Raw genomic sequence first — 25,883 nt, 5'->3', positions numbered from 1 at the left:
TTTTGAAAGTGACTTGCAAACAAATACAAAGAACACTCAGGCCAATAAATATAGCCCATGTGTTCCATAAATGTTGATGGAGTTCTGATGGGTTAGTGCTTTTGGAAATCACTTTGCTTTGAATGTGAGGTGAAAAAATTTCTGTAGAGTTTCTGTAGAGTACCCAAATCAGTTATGGAACTGGAGCAAGGTTAGGGTTTATGAGGAAGGCTACCATCTCTCTTCATTACTGATCTAAGAATGTGACCTCAAATGCAGTGGTCCATGAAGTGCCCTGCCTGTACTCATCTTTTGAAATGTATCTTTGGAAAGGAACATATGAAATCACAGGGCATTGTAATCCCATTCATCCTGCAGCTATGGCTTGTGCTCCTACTCTGGGCCTGGTGCAGGTCATTGTCCTTGCTCTTGAGGAGTTCTTAGTTTCATGGGGGTTGGGCGGGGAGTCCATGTGGACACAGTTCCAGTACGGCTTGATCAAAGCTAAAACCTATGAATAAACAAAGGCTCTGAGGTGAGTTAGTGAGACTTGTGTTGAAAGAAGTAGTTTTATGTGTCTAAAATGTAGACTCAGACAAGCCTCTTTTAAACCAAATGTGGATACATTAATTCATCCATTGGTTTATTCATTGAGATGTTTTTTGACAGGGAACTTGGCTAAGCACTACGTGAAATAAATAGATGGATGGCTTGTGATTCATACCCTTAAGAAATTGATTGTGTACTAGTTGGGGGAGCCACGTGAATGCCTCTAAATCAGTGTAGGGAGATGAAGAAGCATGAGAGAGAAACAGAGAAGTCCTGAGGCTGCTGAATGCCCTCTTCTACCTGAGGAGGTCCGCAGGAGCGCTGTGGAGATGGTGGTGGTTGGTGTGAACCATGATCTCACTTTTTATATCTGGATTTGAAGGCAGAAAGCTACTTCAGACAGAAGGCACAGGATGAGTGAAGTCAGAAAGGCTGACTCTCAGCTGTGTGTATATAAATATTTCCTAGCACTTGCCCCTGAGGGGAAAGGGGGAGCAGGAGAAACCTGAGATGCAGGGAAACTGTGGATGCTGAGTAGAGCATAGCAAAAGAGCTGGAAACATGGAACACAAAGTGTGTCTACCTAGCTGTTTTGCCAAAGGCCAGACAACCCTGCTTTGGAATCTGAAAAGAAAACCCAGATTATTTATGTGCTACCACTAGCAATATATTGAAGGCCAAGAGGAGCTGAAGAGTTATTGAGCTAGTTCAAAGCAATCTCGATTATTGAAAATGAATGAAATTGAATTCCACTTCCTACAGAGTCATTTATTGAGAGACAAAAGCAATTAATACTGAAAATAAAATAATTGTGAATTCTGAACTAAATTACCATGTAGATATAATGTACTGTCTCATCAGTCTTTAAATACTTGATGTATTAGAAAATTGTGACACCAATCTCTGAAACCAGGGACTTATACATCATTAGCATTTATTCATTCTGCTTTTGCTCAAAAGCAATTCTCAGGAGTAACAAATTAAAAGCCAAAGTTTCAGAAATATTGTTCAAAATTTAAAATACACAACCGTGTCATGGTTAGGGATTTGGATTTGTAGATTAATCCTGTCATTTGGTAAATTAAAAAAGAAGATGAAGTTGACCTTGTGAGGTATCCCATAGTTCGTTGATAGTGGCAGATATTTTTGAATATTATTGCAAATTTGGCTTGTCATGGAGTATCTGCGAAGTACCATGAATGTATTTGATGAATAATTCTGCTGTCAACAACAAGCATCATTGTGTAACTGATTTATGCACTGAAGGCCCTTAAGAATTGAAAGTACAATGTATATACAGAGATGGTACATATAATTTGCACAAGTTCCAGCTTGAGTTATAATACTTTGTTTTATGGAAACTACAGGGTCTGTGGAAGAGTTGGCTATCCATTATCCTTACTCTTTACAAATTTGGGAAACTAGCTGTCTTAAGTAGCTTTCTCCAGAAAATAGATCTTGTGATGAAGATTGGAGGAAAACTTATTAGGAAGAACTGGGGAGGAGTGGGACTAGAAAGAGGAGGCCAATAAAGGGACAGTAGCGAGCAAAGTTACATAGAGAGTAACTTTGGTTTGATCCTGCTCAGTGGCTCTGGAATGAGGGTAGGGCATACCCTGGAATCATCACAACCAGGAACCAGGAAGCTGGTGTATTTAAACCTCCTCTATGCAGCAAGCCTCCAAAAGGAGTCCCAGGTGCTGGCTGTTGGGAGTGAAAGTACATGGGGGAGCTGGCATGTTCTAAGATGGTAAAGGGATCTGGGGACATGTGGGCAGTTCTCTGACAGCATCTGCCACACCAGTCATGTTAGCTACTCCATGATTATCGTTAAATGCTGTGGGAACAGAGTTTAATCTAACCAATCTGTCACAACAGTAAAGAACTCCCTATTACCCTGCCGGGAAACATGCCCAACTCTTAGTGTCATCTTGTTTCAAAGCCCAATGTGCAGGGAGAGGTTTCAGGGGGTCAAGAGATCTATTTCCTGCTGGTAACAGGCTGGTCAAAGAGAATCAACACAAACTAGGCAGCCTAAATTAGGAAAACAAATCAGGAGCAGGGTAGCCATCTCAGCTGCCTTCAGAGGCCAAGCAGATAACTTCAGTGAGAGAAAGCTTCCAAATGGCTGGGTATAGCACAGCAGGGGAGGGAAAAGCTTCTGGAAAGCCACAGAGATTCCCATCTAAAAGCAATAAAATTCGATCTTGAAGAATACTGGCTCAAAAGTATATTTTGTGAACATAATTTGCCCAGTAGCCTATCAGTTTGCAACATTGACTGTCTAAAATAAATGACCTTAATATGTGCATAAATATTGTTTGGACAATTACAGAAAACTTTCTAGAATAGAGAAAGCAAATATAAAAGGAGAAGAGTGCTTAAATCTACTAGATTCTTGCCACATGTTTAAAAGTTGGGACTCTGTCCCAGAGCAATAGATCCTCTTAGTAGCAGTTTCATTATAATGAATTCTTAAGTATATACCCAATAGATACCCAATTTATATACTTGTATGTATCTCAGTGTATCATACGATATACATACTTGTATATATGATAATTCAACCCTTATTTTGGCTGAGAGTTTTGCCAGCATTTTGAGAGGATAGAATTCTTTTAATTATTCAGCAAAATATAATGTTGTCTCTTAAAGACCAACTACTATCTTGATACAATTCTTCCTTTGCCCCTCCTTAGCATCATTAGAGAAAAAATTCCTTAATGACGAGTGACCCGCTAAAGTCTGTGTAAATCGATTGACTGTAGCACTAATGACTAAGCCTTGAAGTAAACCATATGGTTAGTGTATGAGCCTTCATTGTCAGATGTTCAGAAGTTGTATTTCGTAGTGGCACTCCCCAGTATGTTTCCCATGTACCTTGGGACTTCTGCCATGATTCATCATCCATAATCGGGTAGATTACTGAAAGTCTTAGCTTTCAGTCTTGAAGCTTATGGGCTGAGCCTAAATGGTCCCACTGTTTTATTTAAAGAGTATAAGTATTTCTGCTGAATCTTCCATGCTTATTGCATTGAACTCACAAACCAGCCCGTGTTGGCAGTCATAAGCCAGTCAGGAATAGAATCTTAGGATTCTTTTGCAATAAGCATTCTTGTGTTCCCATCATGACTTTAATGTAAGATGTTCCATCATTAAGGGACTTGTGATTATCTCCATAATTTTTCAAATTATATTTGAGAATGAGAGTTGGGTTTCAGTATTCTGGCCATTTTTCCACACTTAAAATTCGAAACAAAATACTTGTCCTTGGGACTAAATTTTAAATTCCTAATCTCTTAGGAAAATCATAAGCAAAAATAGATACAAAAATAAAGCTTCAATTAATCTAGATTGGCTTGCCACACTGGCTGAATTTGCCAGCTAATTGAGTAACTTTCCACTTCCAATTTTTGCTTTGAAAGACTTGGCATAGGAAAGGCTTACTCATTTGTGGACCCTATGGGATGAGAAAAGCTTCAAAGGAAAAATGAAAAGGACTTCTTTTGTTTCAGTTTCTTGGCTTTTGATTTATACTCATGCTTGCTTTTTTATTTTAAGAATATGATGAGTCCCTATTCATTCAGACTTACTAGAAGAAGACTATTCCAAATGATTGAGAAAGCTAAACTATCATTTTAAAATAAATTGAATTTTTTACCCTCAAAAGTGTATTCAGAACTTGACTGATAAAGTCTTCTAAAAGAGCTCTTACAGAAATTGAATTATTACTTAAATAAAAATGATGTATATAGAATTGTGATACAAAGATATACTTCTAAACAATTATCATTATATTTGATTCTTTTTTCTGAATTAAACTATTCCCCTCTTGATGCTGCCCAAACCAATATTGAATTATGTACTGCACATCCACTTTGCTTAGGTTATAAAAATTGACTTTAGAGCATAAACTTCCTGTCCATTAACTTTCACCTAAATGGCACTGAGTTGCCATTTGGTTAATTATGTTTGGAGTTCAAAGTTGTGATTATGGCTGATTTATCAGATGTAATCTTTTAAAGGCATAAAATTAAATAATGGCAGTATAGGTAAAGAAGGTTAACTTTCCCTCAATCATAAAGATTAATGGTCTTGATTTTCATAAATATCTTGGATGTTGACATAGTATGCTTTGCTTTTGTATGGTTGGGTTGTATAAACTCCAAGTGGTGAAATTCAGGGAACATTTTGCCACAAAAGGGTCTTTATAGGTTAAAGGAACTGACCAATCTAATGACTTTTGGTTTTAAGATTGTATAAAGCTTACACAGTTCTGTTCTTTTATCTCTGGCCATTGAACAAATGCGAAATCTGTACTAAATCAACCAGTAAGATATAATCCGTGCCCTCACGAAGCTTTGATGGACATCTCCAAAACCAAGTAAAAAGCAAATAAGTATAGTTATTACAACTTACTAAAATAAAATCTTTGAAATTAAAAAACGCAGTGTCCTAAGACACAGAATAAGAGGGGCATGAGTGGGGTAGATGATCTTATTGTATTATTTTCTTTATTGTTCATTATTACTAATTTAATTTTCTCCTATAAAAACAAAAACCAATTGGTTGTACAATTGATCAAAAAATTGTTATTGGATTCCATTAAAATGACATGATTTTTGAATTATTAAAATGTGATCGGTTCTATATAGATTTGATAGGTCCCTATGAGTGAATATAATCTAGGCATTTGAAAATTGTTGTATTTGTAATTTATAGCTCCTAAATAATTCTTATGGTAATAAAACATGCAATCAGTGTAGAAAACTTGAAAGTTACAAAAAATTCCAAAAAAATTTTTACCCATAATTCTACCACCAAGAAATAACCAGTATTAATGTCTTGGCCAGTATCCCAGTCACTTTCTAACACATGCATAAATATTTATACATGTGCATTAGTAAAAGAAATCTAACTATACACATTATTTTACAACCATTTTCCACATTTTGGAGTGAGAATTTTCCTATGATAGTTTACATTTTTTATAATATAATTTGAGTGGCTGCATAGTGGTTAATTACATTGTTGCATCTCAGTTGAGTTAACCTAAGCCACTATTTATGTACATTTGTTTCCAGTTTTTCATTTTTATAAATACTTGGATGCCTATCTATTTCCTTGCTTTTAATTATTTCCTCAGGGCATGCTCCTAAAAGTAAAATTGCTTGGTTAAACTCCTGAGGCTTTAGATGTATGATGAAAAATATACCCTGAAAAAAACCATACTGATATAGACTTCCACTAGCTGGAAATATGTCCACTCTCACCATACCTCACTTTCACTAGGTACTTGTTTTGATTTTTAACTTTTGTCATTTTAGTAGTCATAAAATGACTAAAAAACCATGTTCTGTACTTTGTATTTCATGTGAAATTAGAATACATATTGAATGATGCTTTAAGATTTGTAATGCTGCTTTAAAAATAAAACTAGAAACAAAATCAAATTTAGAGGAAATTGGAGCTTCTAGGATATGAGCATTGTGGAGACAAAGTTTAAGGTGATGCTGTTTACAAAAGCAAATGAACAAATTACAAGAGAATACAAGTAACAGAAGGGGAACAGCAACAAAAGCTCCTATTTTAAAAAAAAGCAAGCAAAATCAGGGCCGAGAATTCTTTGTCCCCCCAAATCAGAGTTTGCTGTAATCTCTGATGAGAAATATAGTCTTAGGTTGGTAAATACGGTAGCATTTTAGAATTCCTGTGACTTTTCTCTTGAAAGAGTTTACATGGACAGAATCTGAAAGAAGTGAATTGTCGGTGAAAATGACATTCCACTAGAAATGGTAAATAGAAAATCTTAAGTTGTGAGATCCCTGGCAAATATCTTTCCCTATTAAAATAGTTATCAAAATTAAATTATATAAGAAAATTGAGTAGCGGTGTTAAATACAGTGATAGAATGTTAAAATTGAACAGGATTTGGAAGACTGTCTAATCCAGCCACTTATTTTACAGATAAAACAGAGTACTGCAGAGATGAAGTAACTTGCCCTACGATCCATACCTGGTAAGTAATGAAAGAAAAAGTAAATACATTTGAACAAATATTTTGAAAAACATGGAAGTTCTCCATAATCTAGCACTTCAAATATAACCGTAGTTTGGCATATGAATTTTGAAAGTATTATATACACATAAAAACCAATATTTATAGTTTTACTATATATAAAAATGGTCCTACAGATTGTTCTTTTATGTGTATTTTGTAGAGATAGAATGTCTTATTTTCTCTCTGCTAACGCGTGGATGGTATAGAGCAGAGGGCTGCAAACTATAAGGGGCCAGATAGTGAATACTTAGGCTTTATGGACCCTACAGCTTCTGTCACAGATACTCAACCCTGCTGTTGTGTTGCAAAAGCAGCTCAGGTCAATATGTAAACAAATGGTGTGACTACATTCCAGTAAAATGAGATTTATAAAAACAGGCAACATTTGTCCTGCAGTTTGTAGTTTGCTAATTCTTGAAATACAGAGGGAAAAAAATTAAATTGATATAGAAAACGATGAAGCTGAAGGGGAAATATGTTTGTCATGGGTGTAGATGGCAGGAACTGGATTTGAGTTTCCAGTGTTAGCCATGACCTTGGTTAAGGTAGGTAGACTAGCTGGCTTCATGAGTAGAGTGTGAGTACTGATACCCAGATTGCAGGGTTATCTTGAAGATTAAATGAAATTATTTATGTAATGTAGCTGTTAGTAGGTAAGAAAAGTCTCTTTCTTTTGGGATGGGGTAAAAGCAGAATTTATGTGTTCACATAGATGAAGCATTCGTGTAAGGAAGAAGTGGCCAAATTTACCTTATCTCAACAAGTCAAAGACGTACATCATATGGATCCCCTTAAAAGTCATGTTTCTAACTGTTGGCAAAGGTTGTGTAGACATAACTATTACCAGAATGGTCCTGAGTTTTCCTGAGAAAGGATTAACATACTTGGCCTGGAACTTTTGCAGTGAAGGAAACATTATAGTTTAATTCATAGTGATTTAAAAAGAAGACTTTTTAGAGGGAAAATCTAATTACAGTGAAAATGAAATTTCATTTATTCATCATTTCCTTCATTCTTATTTTGGGGGAAGATAAATATGTACATACAAATAATAGCAAAGGTAAACATATCAAAGTGTACTGGGAAAAAATAAGGAATTGATGTGATGCTGCTTCACTATAAATTTCTTTTATTATAATCATATTTTTATTTAATCTTCCAGTGTATCTATTGGGTAAGTTCAATTGGTATTTTACAACAGAATTTCTATAGCAGTTCCAAGTAACTTGATTGCTTTTTTCTAATTGATTTTGAACTTAATGTACTTTTTATGACTTTGTAACTTTGTTTTCTTCTCTGCTTGGTGTAGTTATACATTCAGTTGAGTACTTTAACATTTGAACACAGACAGCTTTCTTGGTATTTTATTTTGCTGTTGCTTTTTATTCAGACCTAGCTGCTTTTATCTAAACTTAAATGTAAGCTGGAATAATTCTAATTTATTGTTGCAGTTTAATTCCAATATATTGATCCACTAAATTTTATATTTTGGAGAGAAAGGTGTTTTATACTAGTTAAGTATTAATGACTATGGTTTAAAATTTAGAGGAAAAAAGTGATTCAAGTTAATGTTGATTTGTTAGAATAAGTATATGAATTTTTGAAAAAAGAACTTACCCAACTTAATAACACAGCATATACTCTAATAAAGTTTAAATAATTAAAACATTTTGGCACTGGCATAAGAGTAAAGAATGAAATCAGTAGAACAGCACATCTGGAAAAAATCTAAATATTGGAATTTAATATAGAATAAAAGTGGTTTTCAACTTAAGAAAATAATAGTAGGATCAAGAATCAATGATAGGAAACAAGAATATAGAAGTATAAAATATTTTTATGGCAAAAGATAAATGAAGCTAAAATATTTTTGTAAATGAAAATGGAATGTGTTTATATCAATAAATCCATTAAAATAATATAAATCGGTGGGAAAATAGATTATATGAACTGGATATTCTCAGAAGATATAGCGATGGTCAGTAAAGAAAATGAAAAAAGTGTTCAAGCATACTAATATTTAAATACATATAAAAGCTGTATTTTGTGTTTTGCCTTTTATTGACAAAATGTAGCCTCAATAATATCCAGCAATGGCAAAGCCATAGGAAATCTCTACTCTTATTCCTTGTAGATGGGAATGTAGCATGAAATAACTTTTTCTAGTGTGAAATTGGCCAGTATCTATTAAAATTTTAATTATAGACATTCTATAACCCAGCTGCCTCACTTCTCAGAAAATATTCTACAAGATTACTTAAGTTCACATGATACATGTTCAAAAGGTTCACTGTGCATTATAACAGAAAATAAAAGCCTGCTTAAATCATGATATGTGAATAAAATGAAATATAAGTATTGATACTTGCTGTAACCTGGATAAACCTTGAGAACACTATGCTGAGTGAAAGAAGCCAGTGCAAAAAAAACACATATTGTGTGATTCTACATATACAAGAAATGTCCAGAATATACAAATGTTTAGAGACAGAAAGTGGCTTATTGGTTGTCTATGTTTGGGGCCAGTAGAGGTGAGATGGGGAGTTACTGCTAATTAGGTATAGGATTTCTTTTTGGGAAAAATAAAAATGTTGTCAAATTAGAACACTGTGATAGTTGCAAAATTCTGTGAATACATGGGAAAATTCAATTGTACATTTTAAATAGGTGAATTTTAGAGTATGTGAATCATGTCTCAAAGTTTTTTTAAATGCACATGTTCAAAACTAGGAATGATAAAACTTGAGTCATACAACTTATAGAGTTTGTGAAACTCCCCTTTGGCTTTTCAGACGAGAACTGTGTAACTTAGGACAACTTCCGAGATGCTTCTTAGAGACAAGGAATAATAAAGGGTATCAGTGCTTCAGTTGTCTGGAGTTGAGTCCAAAGATGTAACACCCCCTTTTCAATAGCCACAGAAGTTTTTCCCAGCAAATACAATAGAACCTATACCAATGGTGGTATCTGCAGTGATTTAAATCACACAAATTGTATTTTGAGGAAATTATTTTATTCTCCTCTCAATTTTGCTCTAAAACTTCTGATTCTCTTGATAAGAAAGGTGATTTGAAGGTGTTATGTCTTGTGTATCTCTTTGTAACCGAGAGAGATCAGATTTGAGACTCAGAGCTTTCCTTAAGCCATGCCATCTAACTTGGACTCAATTACATTGTTTGCTTTCCATCCTATTTATTTTTATGGGCTACCTTCTATTTAAAGTAAGTGAAGCCAATTTAGTATTTATGGAAGTGTCATAATTTGTCGATTTTTAAATGCACATAAGGTAAAAAACAAAAATGTACAGACCTAAATAAAAATATGAAATAAATATGAGTGAAAAATGCTTCCAACAAGGCAAAATATATGCCGGTGGAATTTGACTAAAGTTTAAGGAACAACGTAAAGACTACCACAGTCATAAAATCTTTAGGTTCAAAAGGGTCCATAGACCTTGTAGTTTGAGACTTTTTTTTTTTTTTTAAGATGAGGAAACAGACTTTGGGATGTTAGGATCTTGCACAGGGTTACCATGGGTTATATTTTCAGACTCAGCTTCAAGATAAAAAGCACTAGTAGCTCCTCTTACTCTGTATCACTAAGAGTCTCAGAAGTTGTGGTTTAGGAGAGTCAAATAGAATTAAGCACTACTTTGTGACTTAGCAAGGCTCAGGGAAGACTCTAATTACCAAATGCCAGATTCGAATGATCTCCTCATTTCTGATTGCAGTTGAATATTTTTGAACTTTTATTCTTGGGGCAGCCATAGAGACAGAGAAAGGATTACAAAAGTTAAGGAAGATGGGGGGTAGTGGGTGGATAGAACCTAGCTTGCCTTATTGTAAAAATGCCAAAGCTAATTTTGATGATTGCTCTAGTGATATAATGATAACCAAGATTAAAGCAAGCAGGCATCCACTTTAGGATATGAGAACTGTAGTTATAGATTTCATTATAAGATTGCCATCTCAACAAAATAGTAATATAATGGCAATAGATTTCCATTTTTTCTCCATTTCAGTTGAAATATTATCTCATAAATATACTTTGATACAAAAGAGATCTCTCAATTTTATGGGAGCTCTATTTTATTCTTATGCTGATTTATCCCCAAAATATGTTTTTGATATACAGCTTCAATATTCTTGCCAATGTCCATGACATCAGCAATCAAAAATAGCATTTTTAAATGTCTTTTTCACATACAGTTGTAAGTTATCCAAAAAAGAACTCCTGCTTAGTGCTCACTGAAACTTTCTTATAGTATTACCGAGACATTTATGGCACATGTAGCTAATTATTCCAAGAGGGTGGCAAAAAACATCCACGAAAGGGGTCAACTTCACGCAGTGCTATTGTGAAATGTAGGTAGGGAAAATAGGAAGGGAGCTAATAAAACAACACTAGAAGGAAGTGCGGTTTTTCCAAATTATATTTTTAGGAAACTAAGGTTCTGAGACCATGTAGCTAGAAAATGACAGAGTTCTGTGTCTCTCTATTCCACTAGACTCAGAGCCCCACAATTTGAATTCCAGACTAATCCCATATGGGTCGGCTTTCCCAGGCCTCAGAAGTGTTTTACTCATTGATGCTGTTAGATACCAAGGTAGTGATCAAACGTCATAATCCATGAGATTCATTCAGTTGAATAGGAAGAAAGCAAAGAATCTGTGATGCAAATGCCCTACACTAACCCAGCTTATGTGGGCCACACACATGGAGAATGATGTCAAAGAGTTCATGCATAGGAGTAAGGCAATGGTGGCCATTGGCTCTGATCCTGATGGAGATGGAAGTCACTATTACCTGGTACACCTTGGGATTTTTAGATTGGTTAAGTATGCTTCATTTTAAATACTACTCTAGAACTTCATTTTTTTTTTTTCAGTTTCTAGAGTCACTTCTACATTACTGTGAGATTTTTTAAAAAAATTTATTATTTTAGTTATTAAAACTCCTTGCAAACAACCTGAGATTCTCCTGTTTTGTGTGTCATTTCCTCCTATATCAAGTAGGAAGAAATATCACTATATCACTTTAGTGAAACTCAAGCTCTCTGAAATACTAGTGTTAAAAAACTAGTTATCAGGTTAATAACTATGCTTTTCCTCTAGACATTGCATTTAAAAATCTGGATATGTTTTGATAGAGGATAATTTCAAACTTTTTTAGTAGAATAAATGAATCTTTGAAGTATACAAGCAGCACTGACTATAGTTCTAATAGTGTTATACTGATTGAAGCACTGTAAGGTTATTTTCACTAGATGTGCCACATATTCTAGTAAAGTATTCTGTTGCTATATATGTGATCATCTAAAAACACTGACCAAGATACAGATACGATTGTTCTACCCAAAGTATGAACAGAATTCCTGACTATTTTTCTTATCACAGTGAGCGGAGACTAAAAGTTCTTCAAATAAATGTGTAGTTGGATGACACTTCTTACCTTATCTGAGAATCTGGAATGCAAATCCTCTACACTAACCCAGCTTATGTGGGTCACACACATGAAGAATGACGTCAAAGGGCTCACGCATAGAAGGAAGGCAATGGTGGCCATTGGCTCTGATTCTGATGGAGAAGGAAGCCACTGTTACCTGGTGTATCTTGTGATTTTAACACTTTGATGACTTTTGTGGTTGTTCTGTAGATGACTCTCTTTTACCAAAAATGAAGATTTTTTTTTTTAAAGAAAGTGGTATTGTTTTCTTCTATGAGTCATTAACTAGTGCAGAAATGTGCATTTTTTTTTCAGCAAATGCAAAGAAGAGGAAGTTAGATGGAATATTCAGCATGTAGAATAAACAGATGTTTTTTTTTCTGAATAACCCAAGATTCCCTTATTACTGTGATGTCTAAAGAAGCTGCTGCCCTTTCATTTTAATGTGAGAGACACATAATTTCCTTGTATTTTTCAAGGCTGTCAGATCATAAACAAATTGCCTTTGATAAAACATGCTTTCAATTTCTCCAATGTAATATTCAGTTTTCATTTTCATAAGAGGTGGTTTATTTTGATGACTTGAATTGGTTGACTAGGATGTCAATGTCTGGTACTCCTCAGGAAAGATTGTGGACTGAGTTAAAATTCAGGAGAGCATATGTTACTATCAAATTTATTATCTATATATACTTTTCTGTTTTTAATACTTGAGAATCAGGAGTAACAGGCCATTTCAGTAAATAATTTGTGCCCTGTTCCTCCCTAAAAGTCACTTAGGAATAAAGGCAATATGGGCAAATCCAGGAGTTTCAACTTCTAGAACTCCTGCTCCTGTGTCAGTCGCCGTTGACATTTTACTCTCCTGATTCTGTGTGTATATCTGTGTATGCATATGTACACACGCACACATACACACACACATGCACACACACACATACACACACATTCATACCTTTGTCTCTCTTACCCTATCGTAAGGCAGGTTTCCAAAGAACTTTACATTTTTTAAAAAATCCCCAATTACAAAAATAGTATATAAACATTGTAGAGAATTCCAAAAATACAAAAAAAAAACCCAGAAAAATAAAATAAAAATTATCTTTGTTAATTGCCATATTATACTCCTTTGTCCTCATCTTATGTAAACCTCACGTAATAAGTTATCATCTGAAAAGCTATTCACCTGTATCTTGGCTCACCAGTCTTGTCATGTATTCACAGTGCTGAAGCAGAATGACCCAGCTTCCCCTTACGTGGAGTGGTACTGTGCATTTCTCTCCAAATCCCTGCCTCCGTTCCAGTCAGCAGTTAAGTAAACAGTGAACTACTGCTGCATGCTGGATACCATGTTAACCATTGAAAGCACATAGCTGAGAAATGCATAGATCCTAACTGGCAGATATAGACTGACATACACTTATTGAGAAGGGCTCCAGAAGAGGGTATGGCTGATCACGGGTGGCACATGGTTGTAGAGAGGGAGGCCTGCCTGGAGAGGTGATTTGAGCGTCCTTGTCATATTAAAGGCAATTGAAACCAGAGGTTGAATGATACTGCCTGAGAGAGCATGAAAAACGAAAGCGAGCACAGGACCCGAACTTAATGAAATCACATTTAAATAAATGAGCTTGCAAAAGAGATTGAAAAGAAGCAGAGAAGTAGTTGGAAAACTAGAGAACATGATACACAGAAAACATGAGAAAACAATGCTTCAAGATGGAGGAAGTGGTCCATTGGTTGAGACATTGACAAGAGCTGTTTTATGACGTGATGCAGGAAAGAAACCAGACTGGAGTGGATGTAGAGGTGTTAGCAACATTTCTACATGCCTTTTATCACATTTTAATGTTTCATTAATTATTTGATGTACAGTTCTGGTGTTTCCATTGCTTAAAACATGGATTCCTTTTGTGTATTGACTATGTGTTATCTGTTATCCCTAGTCCTAGTACCATACTTACCCTGTAAAAAGTGTTCATTAAATATTTGAATGAATAAATCTTCCTTTGCAAACCCGCTTCTCCTCCTATGCATTCACCACTATTGTCTTCTGGTCTTTCCTTCTTTTTGCTTCCTGCACTTTATAGGCTGTCAGGTTATATCAGTTCTTTTGCACATTTACGTCACAGTTTTTGGCTAGAAACAAATTAACTCCCATTCTTCCAGGAAATTAAGTTTTGGTCGGGTGTGGTGGCTCATGCCTATAATCCCAGCACTTTGGGAAGCTGAGGCAGGTGGATCACTCGAGGGCAGGAGTTCGAGACCAGGCTGGCCGGCATGATAAAACTCTGTCTCTACTAAAAATACAAAAAGTAGCTGCACACAGTGGCACACACCTGTAATGCCAGCTACTCGGGCCAAGACATGAGAACTACTTGAACCCAGGAGGTGGAAGTTGCAGTGAGACGAGATCGCACCATTGCACTTCAGCCTGGGCGACATAGCGAGACTCTGTCTCAAAAAAATCTTAAGGATTAAAGTTCAACATTCAAAAAATCTGTCCCCCTCTCCCACTCTGAGTGTACCTCCCCCACCTACAACCCTTTTCCCCTTTCGTCTGCTTCTCTCTTCCTCCTTCCCTTGCTCTTTTCTAAGAGTTCAAGTTCCATTTTGACCTATCTCAGTTTGTAGAACACACAAGTTGCAGAAGCTAAGAATCACTAATCACCATACTTTTCCCATGACAAGATATCTGAAAGATAGTTTGAGGAGGAAAGAAATAGATTCAGAAGGAAACTAAGAAAACCAAAAGGGGGTAACATTGAGGAATAGCTAAATTAAATAAAAAGGCTTAAATTACACATTCTGTGAGTCTGGTAACTACTGTTCTGGTCAATGACACCAAGAGAAAATTAACAGAAGTTATGAAATGGGTTGTTAGCTAGTGCTTTCTTCTACTCGTCCATGATGATGATTTAATCCTTTGGTACCCATTAACTAAAAGGACTTGACTGGGCTTATATGTCCTATGGTGCAGTCCCTCAGCACAAAGCACTGTCTGGGCTGCTGAAGGATGAATCTGCTTGAGGCAAGAAGCACCATCTATAATGGAGGCGTCATCTATAATGGCGGCCCGCCTTTCCCTCCTGTAATGCTCAGGGGAAGAGCGGCTTATCTTCAGGATGGCCAATTCTTTATGGTTAGTATCAGAAATGAGCCTATCAATCAGCCACATGAGACCTTTAAAGGGGCAATAGGGCCATAAACTTTATGAAAAAGGCTAGAGATTGCATTCAGCCCTCAAGCAGATACACAATTACCCTAAACCCAGTTCAGGGCAGGGAGACTAAATCTTCCTCTTAAAAAAAAAAAAAAAGAAAAGAAAAGAAAAGAAAAAAAAAAACCTCATGAAGTCAAGACCTCCCATACTCATCATGGTTTTTAAAAGCTAAGAGGTAAGAGCAGTTGTCAGACAAATCTTTTCTCCGATAGCTATGCAAAGAGAAGGGCAAGGAAGAAGGAAAGGGAAGAGAAAGAAGAAAGCAAGCAGTTAGGCTAGAGCAGGACTGTGAGAAAGATTTTTTTTTTTTGGAGTCTGTAAATACTTGCCTGCTTTATGAAATAAGCTCATTGATATTGAGGGAACTTGAAAAATCCCACTGATTTATTCACTTTGGGCAGAAGTTAAAGAAAATCCCATTTTCATGAGCTCTCCCTCCTATCACTCAGTTCCCTGGTGACACAGAAAGTAAACCTTTTCTAAGGGCTTTCCGAGACAGTTTGACATTTTTGTTGAATTAACTGGCATATATTGTACCAAATTTATATGCTGGATCGTTCCACCCAAGCAAGGAATGATTTCCTATTGAATAGAGTTCTTAGGTCACCAAGAGAACTCTGGAAACTTCCCAGAGTGATCTTGCTTCCCAAGCCTGTCTCAAAAATTCCTCATCCCACTGTCTACCACCTGGATGTAAAGACAAGAGCGCTGTAAATCTCAGAGGGAACTGCACTGTGGCTCCTTGTGTATACACTGTCACAGCGTTTTATCTGGCATATGTCAAGAACATCTGAAAGAAGAGGGGGAGGCAGGGAAAGTTAGATGAATGAGCAGTCTTTTTGCTGGGACAGTCGACTCTGTCTTGACCCTTCAGTAGCAAATATTCACATATACAAACGTTGAGACACAAAATGAACAGTACATTATGTGGTGTGGCCTCCATTAGGGGAGCCCCTCTGACCCAATTACTCATATGAACCACACAGTGAGGCTGAATTGTGAGTGTAGTTTCCTAGGGCTGTCATGACAAAGTGCCACAAGCTGGGTGGCTTAAAATATAGAAATTTGTTGCTTGAAAGTTCTGGAGGCTTAGAAGTCTGGAATCAAGGTATCAGGCAAGGCCATGCTCTCTCTGAAACCAGTGGTGGAGAATCCTTCCCTGGCTCTTCCTAACTTCTGATTTCTTGGCAGGAACCTTTTGGGTTCCTTGGCTTGCAATTCTATTACTCCACTCTCTGCCTTCACCAGCGCATGGCATTCTCCTTTTGTGTCTCTGTCTTTGCATGGCTCTTATTATAAGACATCAGTCATAATAGATTAGAGGCCCACCCTAATCCAGTGTTATCTCATCTGAACTAATTACATCTGCATCAACCCTATTTCCAAATAAGGTCATATTTAGAGGGGTAGGTCTTAAACCTATCTTTTGGGAGGACAGGAGGGAAGAGGGAGTGCATACTTGTAATTTAACCCAAAACTGTGACTATTAGAGATATTTGAAGTCTTAATTGAACAAACTTAAACACACCTTTCTAATTCAGCTCAATAAGCACTTAACTAGAAATCACTGGTATCAAGGACTCTTAGGTGCTGTTGGAGTTATATGAAATAATCAAAATAAGACCCCCCCACCCATTCTTTACAGAAATAGGTAAAATTATAGTACTTACAGTATACAAAATGCAGAGGATACAGTAGTGATTAGTAATAATAGTAGCAAACCATTTATATAGCACAGGAATATTTGCCAGACACAATCCCTGAGTGCTTTACATTCCTTTAACCCTCATGAGAACCCTGTGTGGAAAGTTCAAGGTAAAGCCTGTTTCTTATGGAGCTTACATTCTCAAGGTATGTTCGGGTATTGTAGTCCCTGCAGGCCTCAGTCATTTCATCTGAAGAATATGGTGAAATGAACTCCATAGCCATCTATTACTTTAAGATGCCCAGTGTACTAGTACTGGTGTCTCTATTGCCTTGTTGTTACATTTTAGGGAGGATCCAGGTATCAGGGTATTAGCCTTTAAAGCGTAGCCAGAGTGAATTCCACGCAAGCTCTTGCCTTGCTCTGGGATGCAGCATTGACATTTACCAGACTAGATCTACCATGCTTCTTCTGAGTCTTGAGTGCCACAAAGAGAAACAAGTGCAAAATGGAGACACTAAAATGTAAGGATTTAATGGGATTCTTAAAAATAACACCATTTAAAAGTAAGCTTCATGCAAGTTAGGAATTTTACCTCATCACTGCTACATCTGCAGTGCTCAGAAGAGAAATTGGCCCATTAGTAGGTGCTCAATAAATATTTATGGAATGAATGAATGTCAGCAATTAGCAGGAAATTTAGATCCAAAACCCAAATCATACCAGGGAAGACAGGGTGCTAGTAGATTTTGATAATCACAAACAATTACTTTGGCTGTAAAATTAAAAATATAAACATGCCATGATACTTTGGATTTAATCTGAGACTTTGCAGAAACACAACCACACTAGAAGGAGAAGTATTATATCTTTCCCTCCACACCCAAACTAACACTCGATAATCCAAATGTCCCATCTGATTGGAGTTGGTTGGTTGTGTGTATGACATTCCTGCTTGAAACTCCTTCTTGCCACACGAGAAAAACATGAACAAGAAACTACTACTTTGGAAACTTAGTTCTTTTGCTTCCTATCCAGACCACAAGGTTATATGTTCTTTTGTCACAATATAATCAGTTGGCTGAGAAGAAGGAGATAATAACGAATTATGGAATGCTGATCAATGGCATGATTAAAAAGGTAAAAGATTCAAATTGGAAAATACTTGGAGAAATTCTGGTCTTATGGTATAAGAAGAGGCACTGCTTAAATTTACCTTTTAGCCCAAAGTAATAAAGAATAAAGTAAGTAGTAGGACACTTTAACATGCCCACTCTGCTAATATTATTGTCATGCTGTTATCATGCTTAATATGCTAATACTTGGGGTTAAAAAAAAGGCTTCCCAAAGGTGCTTGAAAGCCATCAATGTGATATCTAAATGCTTTTGGGACCTATTATTTTCAAGGCAAACCATGCTACCTACAAGTGGCATTCACTATTTGGAGAATCCACATGAGGCATAGACAGAAAATGCTGTCTATTGTCTTTGCCCTGTGGTGGTTCTTATCTTGAACGATTCTCATTTCTGTGTTGGTCTTTGCTGCTAGAAGGCTGCATGATGACAGTGTGCCAAATGTCCCCTATGTTGTTCTGTTCTGCTTGAGTCCTCTCACTGCCTCAAAATTTGCAAACTAAAATGTGTTTAATTTAAAAATTAGGAAAATAAGTTTAATAACAATTTGAATCTTAAAACTGGGCAGTTTACAGTTTCAGCTCGGAAGAGTAAGCATGAAAATGGGAATAAGGACACGTTCTGGAGAGCCAGTCACCGCCTTATGGGGGTGATCTGCTGTGAAGACCCAGTGCTGTTGGTTAGTAGATGAGAGAGTTCACTCTGTAACCCCATGGTCGAGCTGAGCAAGCAGTCACTGGGCTGTGAGCCTCAAGATATAAAACAAGAAATGAGGAGTGATACCATTTGGGAGGAAAGATCCATTTTTGGGGGAGCACAAATGAACTACTTGATAGAGATAACTGTTAGAAACACCTCAAGATTCCCATAATATTTTAAGAGCTTCTGGGTTTTCAGATGCAAAGAATGGGGCAAATACCATTTGGAGGCCACGGTCCGGTATAAGAGCCTCACTGGGTTCTATTGTTTGTGTGAAATTCAGCAGGCTTAGAAATAGCTTCTACCTACCTACAAGGAGGGTTGGTTGGTTGGTTGGTTGGTTGGTTTGTTTGTTTGTTTGTTTTGAGGCAGAGTCTCGCTCTGTTGCCCAGGCTGCAGTGCAGTGGCGCGATCTTGGCTTACTGCAAGCTCCGCCTCCTGGGTTCACGCCATTCTCCTGCCTCAGCCTCCCGAGTAGCTGGGACTACAGGCGCCCGCCACCACGCCCGGCTAATTTTTTGTATTTTTTAGTAGAGACAGGGTTTCACCGTGGTCTTGATCTCCTGACCTCGTGATCCACCTGCCTCGGCCTCTGAAAGTGCTGGGATTACAGGCGTGAGCCACTGCGCCCGGCCGGAGGGTTTCATTTTACACTGACCTTTTTTTCCTGCCACTTGAATATTGTCATTTATTTCTCCTAAATGAGTATTAGGGACAATGAATGAGTAAGACACCCCAGAACAAGAACTCCAAAGTCAAATATCTACAGAAGTCAGGCAAGTGATGTGTGCATCTACAATAATTTGGGAGTAATACAAAGGGAATATCTCAGCCATAAGGAAGCAGAGAAAGAATGACGATCACAAAGGAGGTAGCAAGACCAATGCTATGTGAAAGTGCAGTCCCGGTGTTCCCAGACTGACCTTGCTGACATTTCTCCCACCTTTCTTTCCCTTAATGTGTTTGATCCCTCAATTTTAAAACACAAATTCAATGCAGGTCATCAGTTGATAATCTCTATGTTAGGACGTTGTACCAAGGATGCACCTCAGAACATTAGTTCTGCAAGACAGTGAAAGCCTTTCAAAATAGGTTCCATGGTTGTAACAGTTTGAGAAACAGTGGGTTAAACAGTTAATTAGGTTTCTTTATTGCAGTGTTTCTCAGAACCTTAAATGTGTTACTTATAACGTAAACCTCTAAGAGTATGAAGCATTTCTCAAACTCATCTGACCCTTGGACCCCCTTTCTGTGGATACTTCATCAAAGTACTTTAGAAAACCACGTGTTAATTTACTTTGCCGTAAATAATGTGCGTGTAATTCCTGTAAGTGAAAATCCTAGGGGAACCGTAGATGTTGAAAAAGAAACAAATATTATGGCTACAATAAGGATGCCTGTAAGTGGCTTTGATAAGTTAGAAACCACAATTTCAATGTATCAAGTAGAATTGGGAAACAATAGTGACTTTTTTTTTTTTTCATCAACTACCTTGTGAATTAGACTTTCTTATTCAGAGTGTTTGGATTTTACAGTTTTAAATTGAAAGTAAGTCAAAGTGTGAGACTAGAGTTGGTAAATCATGCTTTTATCCATCTATAAAATAGTCTATGCCTCAGTATATGACAAAATCTTGACTTCTGTTATTCACTGGACAAATATTTCTCAAGCACCTACTACGTGTCAGGCAGTGTGCCAGACACTGAGTTGAGTCTGGATGAAATTACAGATCTAGCTAATGCCAGTTCTAAACTAAACCAGGGGTCAAATTAAAGTGTATGTTTTCAATGCATAATTTATCACAATGGAAAACTACTAACACACAAAGGGATAGTGTTTCCTCCCCATAAGGGTTTTTCTGACATTTTGCAAAAGAATAGCTTGGTCCACAACTATTTACCAAGTCATAGCATGACCTGAGTTGGAGGTTTTGAGTTACATAGGTGGCTAAAGATAGCATCTGCTTCCCGATCAGCTACTGAAAATCAGAATGATAGGAGTGTGTTTGTTTTATCCTGGACAGTTGCTACTGGCTATTAAGAATCCTTTTGCTATTTCCCGTTACTCCCTAGGAATTCTCCACTTCTCTGTTCACACTGTTACTTGTTCTCCCTCAGTGTCTCTGTCAATCTCCATAAGGCCCAAATCACATGCCACATCTACGTAGTTATCTTTGACCCTTCTGACCGGAAGTAAGTGCTTCACCCTTCAAAGCCTACCAAGTTACATATCTGTAGCTTTTTTTAATGGCTGTGGTTACTTTCTCCTTTATATAAAAAAATTAGTTTATTAATTTCTTGAAGAAATGTATATCAAAGATTTACTACTTACTATGCATACTGCACTATCACACTGTACAACTGACAAATGGAGATGAAACAGATACCAAGGAAAATGTGATTCCTACCAGCCTTTTGTAACCTGATATATGTTTGAACATGTCTTTCTTCTGCTTAATCTGAGCTATAGGGTCAGTGGGGCCAGGACTCTTTTCCTACATATGCAGCTCAGTGACTTGTACGTATTTGGCAAATAATTTAGGGAATGTGAACTTGATTTTCCTCACATTTTTCAATCTTGGTTCCCAGTTCTATAGTTTCATGACATCTTAGCAAAGAAAGTTAATTTTCCTGAAAATGATGTGTCAATTCAGGTAAAAACTGTTGACTTCCTCTCTTTATTGCTCAAATTTAAATTACATTTACAGGTAAAAACATCCTCTACGCTTAGCCATCAGGCACAGAGAATATGTAACACAATCTAAGATGTAGATGTGGGGGTCTTCCAGTAATTTAGCAAGTGCCCCTGACACTTGACAAAAAAATTACAACACAATTGGAGTGTGTCTGCTTGCATTTTGTCCTCAAGTTTGCTTAGCTTATTTTTCCATGCAGATCCAGCTCTGCTTTCCTATACCCCATCTTTCTCGGTTAATAAAAATTGTCCTTCAATCTCTGTTTATCCTTTAGCCAACAAACTAGTTTCAGTGGCAGCATTATGGTTACAGCCCACAGAACCCTTTTCTGTGCAGTAATTTAGCTGTCAGTCTGGAAGTGGCAAAAGGGCAGAAAGATGGATGCTGAGCCTGGGGCATTCCTGAGCCAATACCCTACATGTCCCTACTTGGATGTGCACTTATTAAAGTAGATAGGGAAAATATTTCCCCCACTTTCTCTAGCCATTGCTACATTATAGCTAGGGGGAAATATTTTTACTAGAACTCTGCTAATTGCTAAGAACCCTCTTACTATCCATATACAGAGAGGGGAAGGGAGGGTAGAGGTCATTTAGTGAGATAATTGTACTCAGGGGGAAAAAAAGAAAAACTGTAAAAGCAAATGACTATAACATTTTTTGGAGAATCCCCTGATAAAATATTATTTCAGCATACTGTTTTGGAGTTACTTGGCAGAGAAAGTATGGATTTGGGAGTTTTCTGTAAAAGAGCATATACGAAAAGTATAATGATTTTAGGCTTATCAACTGACCGATGAATCAACAAATTGAAGAGTTATCTCTCTTGACACTTCAGTTTGTAGACTAACAACTTGTTTATTTGATTGTGCCATTAGATATCTGAAAGAGAATGCTAGAAAACCCACAGCCTCTGGTCATCAAAATGAAGTGTTAGAAATTAATTCAGATATAGTTTATTGCTTTACAATCTCAAAAATCTTTATTAGGATGAAACAATAATCTGTTCAAAGATTTCAGCTCTCATTTAAATTAAGCCCTTAAATTGAATAGTAAGTAGTATCCCCAGAAACAGTTAATTTTTTTTTTTTTTTTTTGAGACAAAATCTCGCTCTGTTGCCCAGGCTGGAGTGCAGTGGCGTGATCTGGCTCACCGCAAGCTCTGCCTCCCAGGTTCACGCCATTCTCCTGCCTCAACCTCCTAAGTAGCTGGGACTACAGGTGCCCACCACCACTCCGGCTAATTTTTTGTATTTTTAGTAGAGACGGGGTTTCACCATGTTACCCAGGATGGTCTCGATCTCCTGACCTCGTGATCTGCCTGCCTTGGCCTCCCAGAAGCAGTTCATTTTTTAATTCAGGAGCATTATATATGCTTTGTACATGTAATGGCAATTACTGGAAATCTGTGGCTATTTTAGAGTTAAATTTGCCCACGAAACTTATTTTCCATGAAACTCTTCTCTGCTGACATTTTTAGTGAATAAATGATTTCATGCAAAAGTAGGTTTAAAAAGTTTTCCAAATGTAGCTCTACTTTTGAAAAGTTACCTGAACATTTACATATTAAATATTCTGAGTAGGCCTTATGATTAAGCTTTGTTTAAAAGCTTAATTTTGTTTTGTAAAAAATGTTTTGTTTTGTTAAAAAGCTTTGGGTTTTTTTTTTTTTTTTTTTTTTGCTTTTTAATAAAACCAAGTGTTTTCAAATCCATGAACACTGAAGTCTTCATTCAAATCAGACCAATTACCACATGGAAGAACAAGAGATCCTCAATCTACCTCAAGAAATGTGGGGTTACTTTATGAACCACGGTGCTTCCCAGGAGACATTTCCCAGACAGTGGGATTTCTAGGACAAATCTGGTCCAGTATGATGGGAGCTATAAATAAACATCATTGTAAGTAAGGACATCGGGTCTCTCTTTCGCTTTCCCAGTCTTTTAGATTTGTGTGGAAAAGGAGCAACTTCTGTTGAAGTTACTTTCTGTATGCCATCTAAAGTAAGGCCCCTATGCTTTGGGCCCACATAGAAATACATTGGTCCTCCCCATATGGTCAAACCTAATATTGATAATTAATGAGCTCCTCAAATAGCATGTCTTCCTGTTTTCCTAAACTACTCCTTCTAAACCAAGCTCATTGGAGCATTATTTTTTGAATCAAGGCATAATAAGCACATAATGAATGTGCAGATCTTACATACAGAGTTTAATGAATTTTGACAAATGCTCATATGTATGCAGTGTCCGTTTCAAGATATATTTCCATCCCACTGGAAGGTTCTCTCATGTTCTTCCTCAGTTCTCCTTCCCTACAGACTGTAAGTCAACCAGTGTTCTGATTTTTATTGTCTAAGATTAATTTTATCTAGTCTGAAAGTTTATATAAGTGAACCTACCCTTTTGTATCTATCTCAGTATAATGTTTTTTAGATTCATCCATGTTGTTGTATGTTTTAATAGTCTTTTTACTGCCGAGAAGTAGTCGATGGTACTAATATATCTCTATCTATTTTTCTTTGGTGGATGGACATTTGGTTATTTCCAGAGTGGGGTTTTATAAATAAAACTGCTATGAACACTTTTATACAAAATTTTGTAGATACATACTTTCATTTGTCTTTGGGAAATTGCTGGATCACAGTGTGTGTGTGTGTGTGTGTGTGTGTGTGTGTGTATTCAACTTCATAAGGACTTTCTAACCTTTTTACAGAGCGGTTTTACCATTTTACAAAACTGTCTGTGATGAATAAGAGCTTTGGTTGCTTCATATTCTCACCTATGTGCCTTATTGTGTTTATTCTTAATTGTAGCCATGTTTTGGTATAAAGCAGTATCTCATTTTTCCTTTAATCAGGATATCTTTGCTAACTAATGAGGCTGACCATTTTTTCCCATGGCTTTTATTCATAGTTCTTCTTTTCTGAAATTGCTATATAAATCTACCTATTTTTGTTTGACTTCTATTGAATTCCAGAGTTTATACATTCTAGATATAAATATTTTGAGATATAGAGATAGTTTGGCTATGGATATCTTACCCATTTTCTTGACGTTTTTTGAGGAATAGAAGTTTTTTAATTTAATGAATTAATTAATCTTAACTGGTTAGTGCTTTTTGTATTCTAAAAAATCTTTGCTTACTCAAAGGATACAAAAATATTTTTGTGTTGCTTTCAAGAAGTTGTAAGCTTTTATGTTTTTATCTCAGCATCTTTAATTCACTCTAAATCAACTTTTGTGTGGTATAAAGCTGGGATGTAAGTTCATTATTAATACTCAGTTTTTGTAATACTATCTGATGAATAGATTTTCATTTTCTTATTGTTTTGGCTCTTCCATCAATAATCAATTGACCATTTAAGTGTAGTTCTATTTTTTAATTTTCTATTCCTTTTGTTGATGGATTTATCTATCTTTATGACAATGCTGCAATGACTTGATAACTGTAACTTTAAGATAAAGTCAAGTAGTGCAAGTCCTCCAACTTTCTATTTTTTTTTTTTCTTTTGAGACAGAGTTTCATTCTTGTTGCCCAGGCTGGAGTGCAGTGGCGTGATCTCAGCTCACTGCAACCTCCACCTCCCATGTTCAAGCGATTCTCCTGCCTCAGCCAGTAGCTGGGATTACAGGCATCTGCTACCATGCCTGAATAATTTTGTATTTTTAGTAGAGAAAGGGTTTCTCCATGTTGGTCAGGCTGGTCTCGAACTCCCGACCTCAGGCGATCTGTCCATCTTGGCCTCCCAAAGTGTTGGGATTCCAGGCTTGAGCCACGGCACCTGGCTGAACTTTGTATTTCTATTGTATTATTGTTTTGGTTATTCTGGGTTCTTTGCATTTTTATATAAATTTTAGAATCGGCTTGTCGAACTCTACAAAGAAGCCTGTTGAGATTTGTATTAGAATTGTGCTGAATTTATAAATCAATTTGAGGAAAACTGACATCTTAATAATATTGAGTATTCTAAGCCATGAACATGGTATATCTCTGCATTTATGTAGGTTTTTTTTAACTTCTCACAATATTTTACAGTTTTTAGTGTTGACGCTTACACATATTCTATTAAGTTTATCTCTAAATGTTTCATTTTTTGTTCTTGTCAACAGTATTGTATTTTATCTCAATTTCTAATTATTTCTAATATTTGGACATATAATTTATTTTTGCATATTGATTGTATCCTTCTACCTTGCTAAATTTACATACACGTTTTTAACAAATATCTTAGAACTTGTAATGGACAAATCATAGTTGTGTTGCCTTCGAATAAAGACAGTTTGCCTCTTCCTTTTCAAACTGAATGCTAATTCTTTTTCTTGCCTCATTGTGCCGGACAGAACCTCTAATACATCGTTGAATAGAAGTGGCAAAAGCGGATATCCATGTCTCTTCCCTCCAATCTTAAGGGGAAAGCATTTAGTCATTTACCCTTAAGTATTATACTAACA

The 25,883-nt window shown here is 36.5% G+C and overlaps 1 protein-coding gene across 2 annotated transcripts in view; it reads left to right on the top strand.

Moving 5' to 3' along the window:
- RARB (retinoic acid receptor beta) overlaps positions 1-25,883 on the top strand; it is a 776,321-nt gene that overhangs the window by 228,129 nt on the left and 522,309 nt on the right. For both annotated transcript variants that reach the window (XM_058441891.1, XM_058441890.1), the window contains one exon: positions 6,496-6,547. The gene's annotated coding sequence lies outside the window, so the exon portion shown is untranslated. The remainder of the gene's footprint in view (positions 1-6,495; positions 6,548-25,883) is intronic.

The sequence above is a fragment of the Hylobates moloch genome, unplaced genomic scaffold, assembly GCF_009828535.3.
Source record: "Hylobates moloch isolate HMO894 unplaced genomic scaffold, HMol_V3 SCAFFOLD_8, whole genome shotgun sequence".
NCBI classification, from domain to species: domain Eukaryota; kingdom Metazoa; phylum Chordata; class Mammalia; order Primates; family Hylobatidae; genus Hylobates; species Hylobates moloch.
The sequence above is the reverse complement of the archived record's forward strand: the minus strand, read 5'-3'. Positions and strand labels throughout refer to the sequence as shown.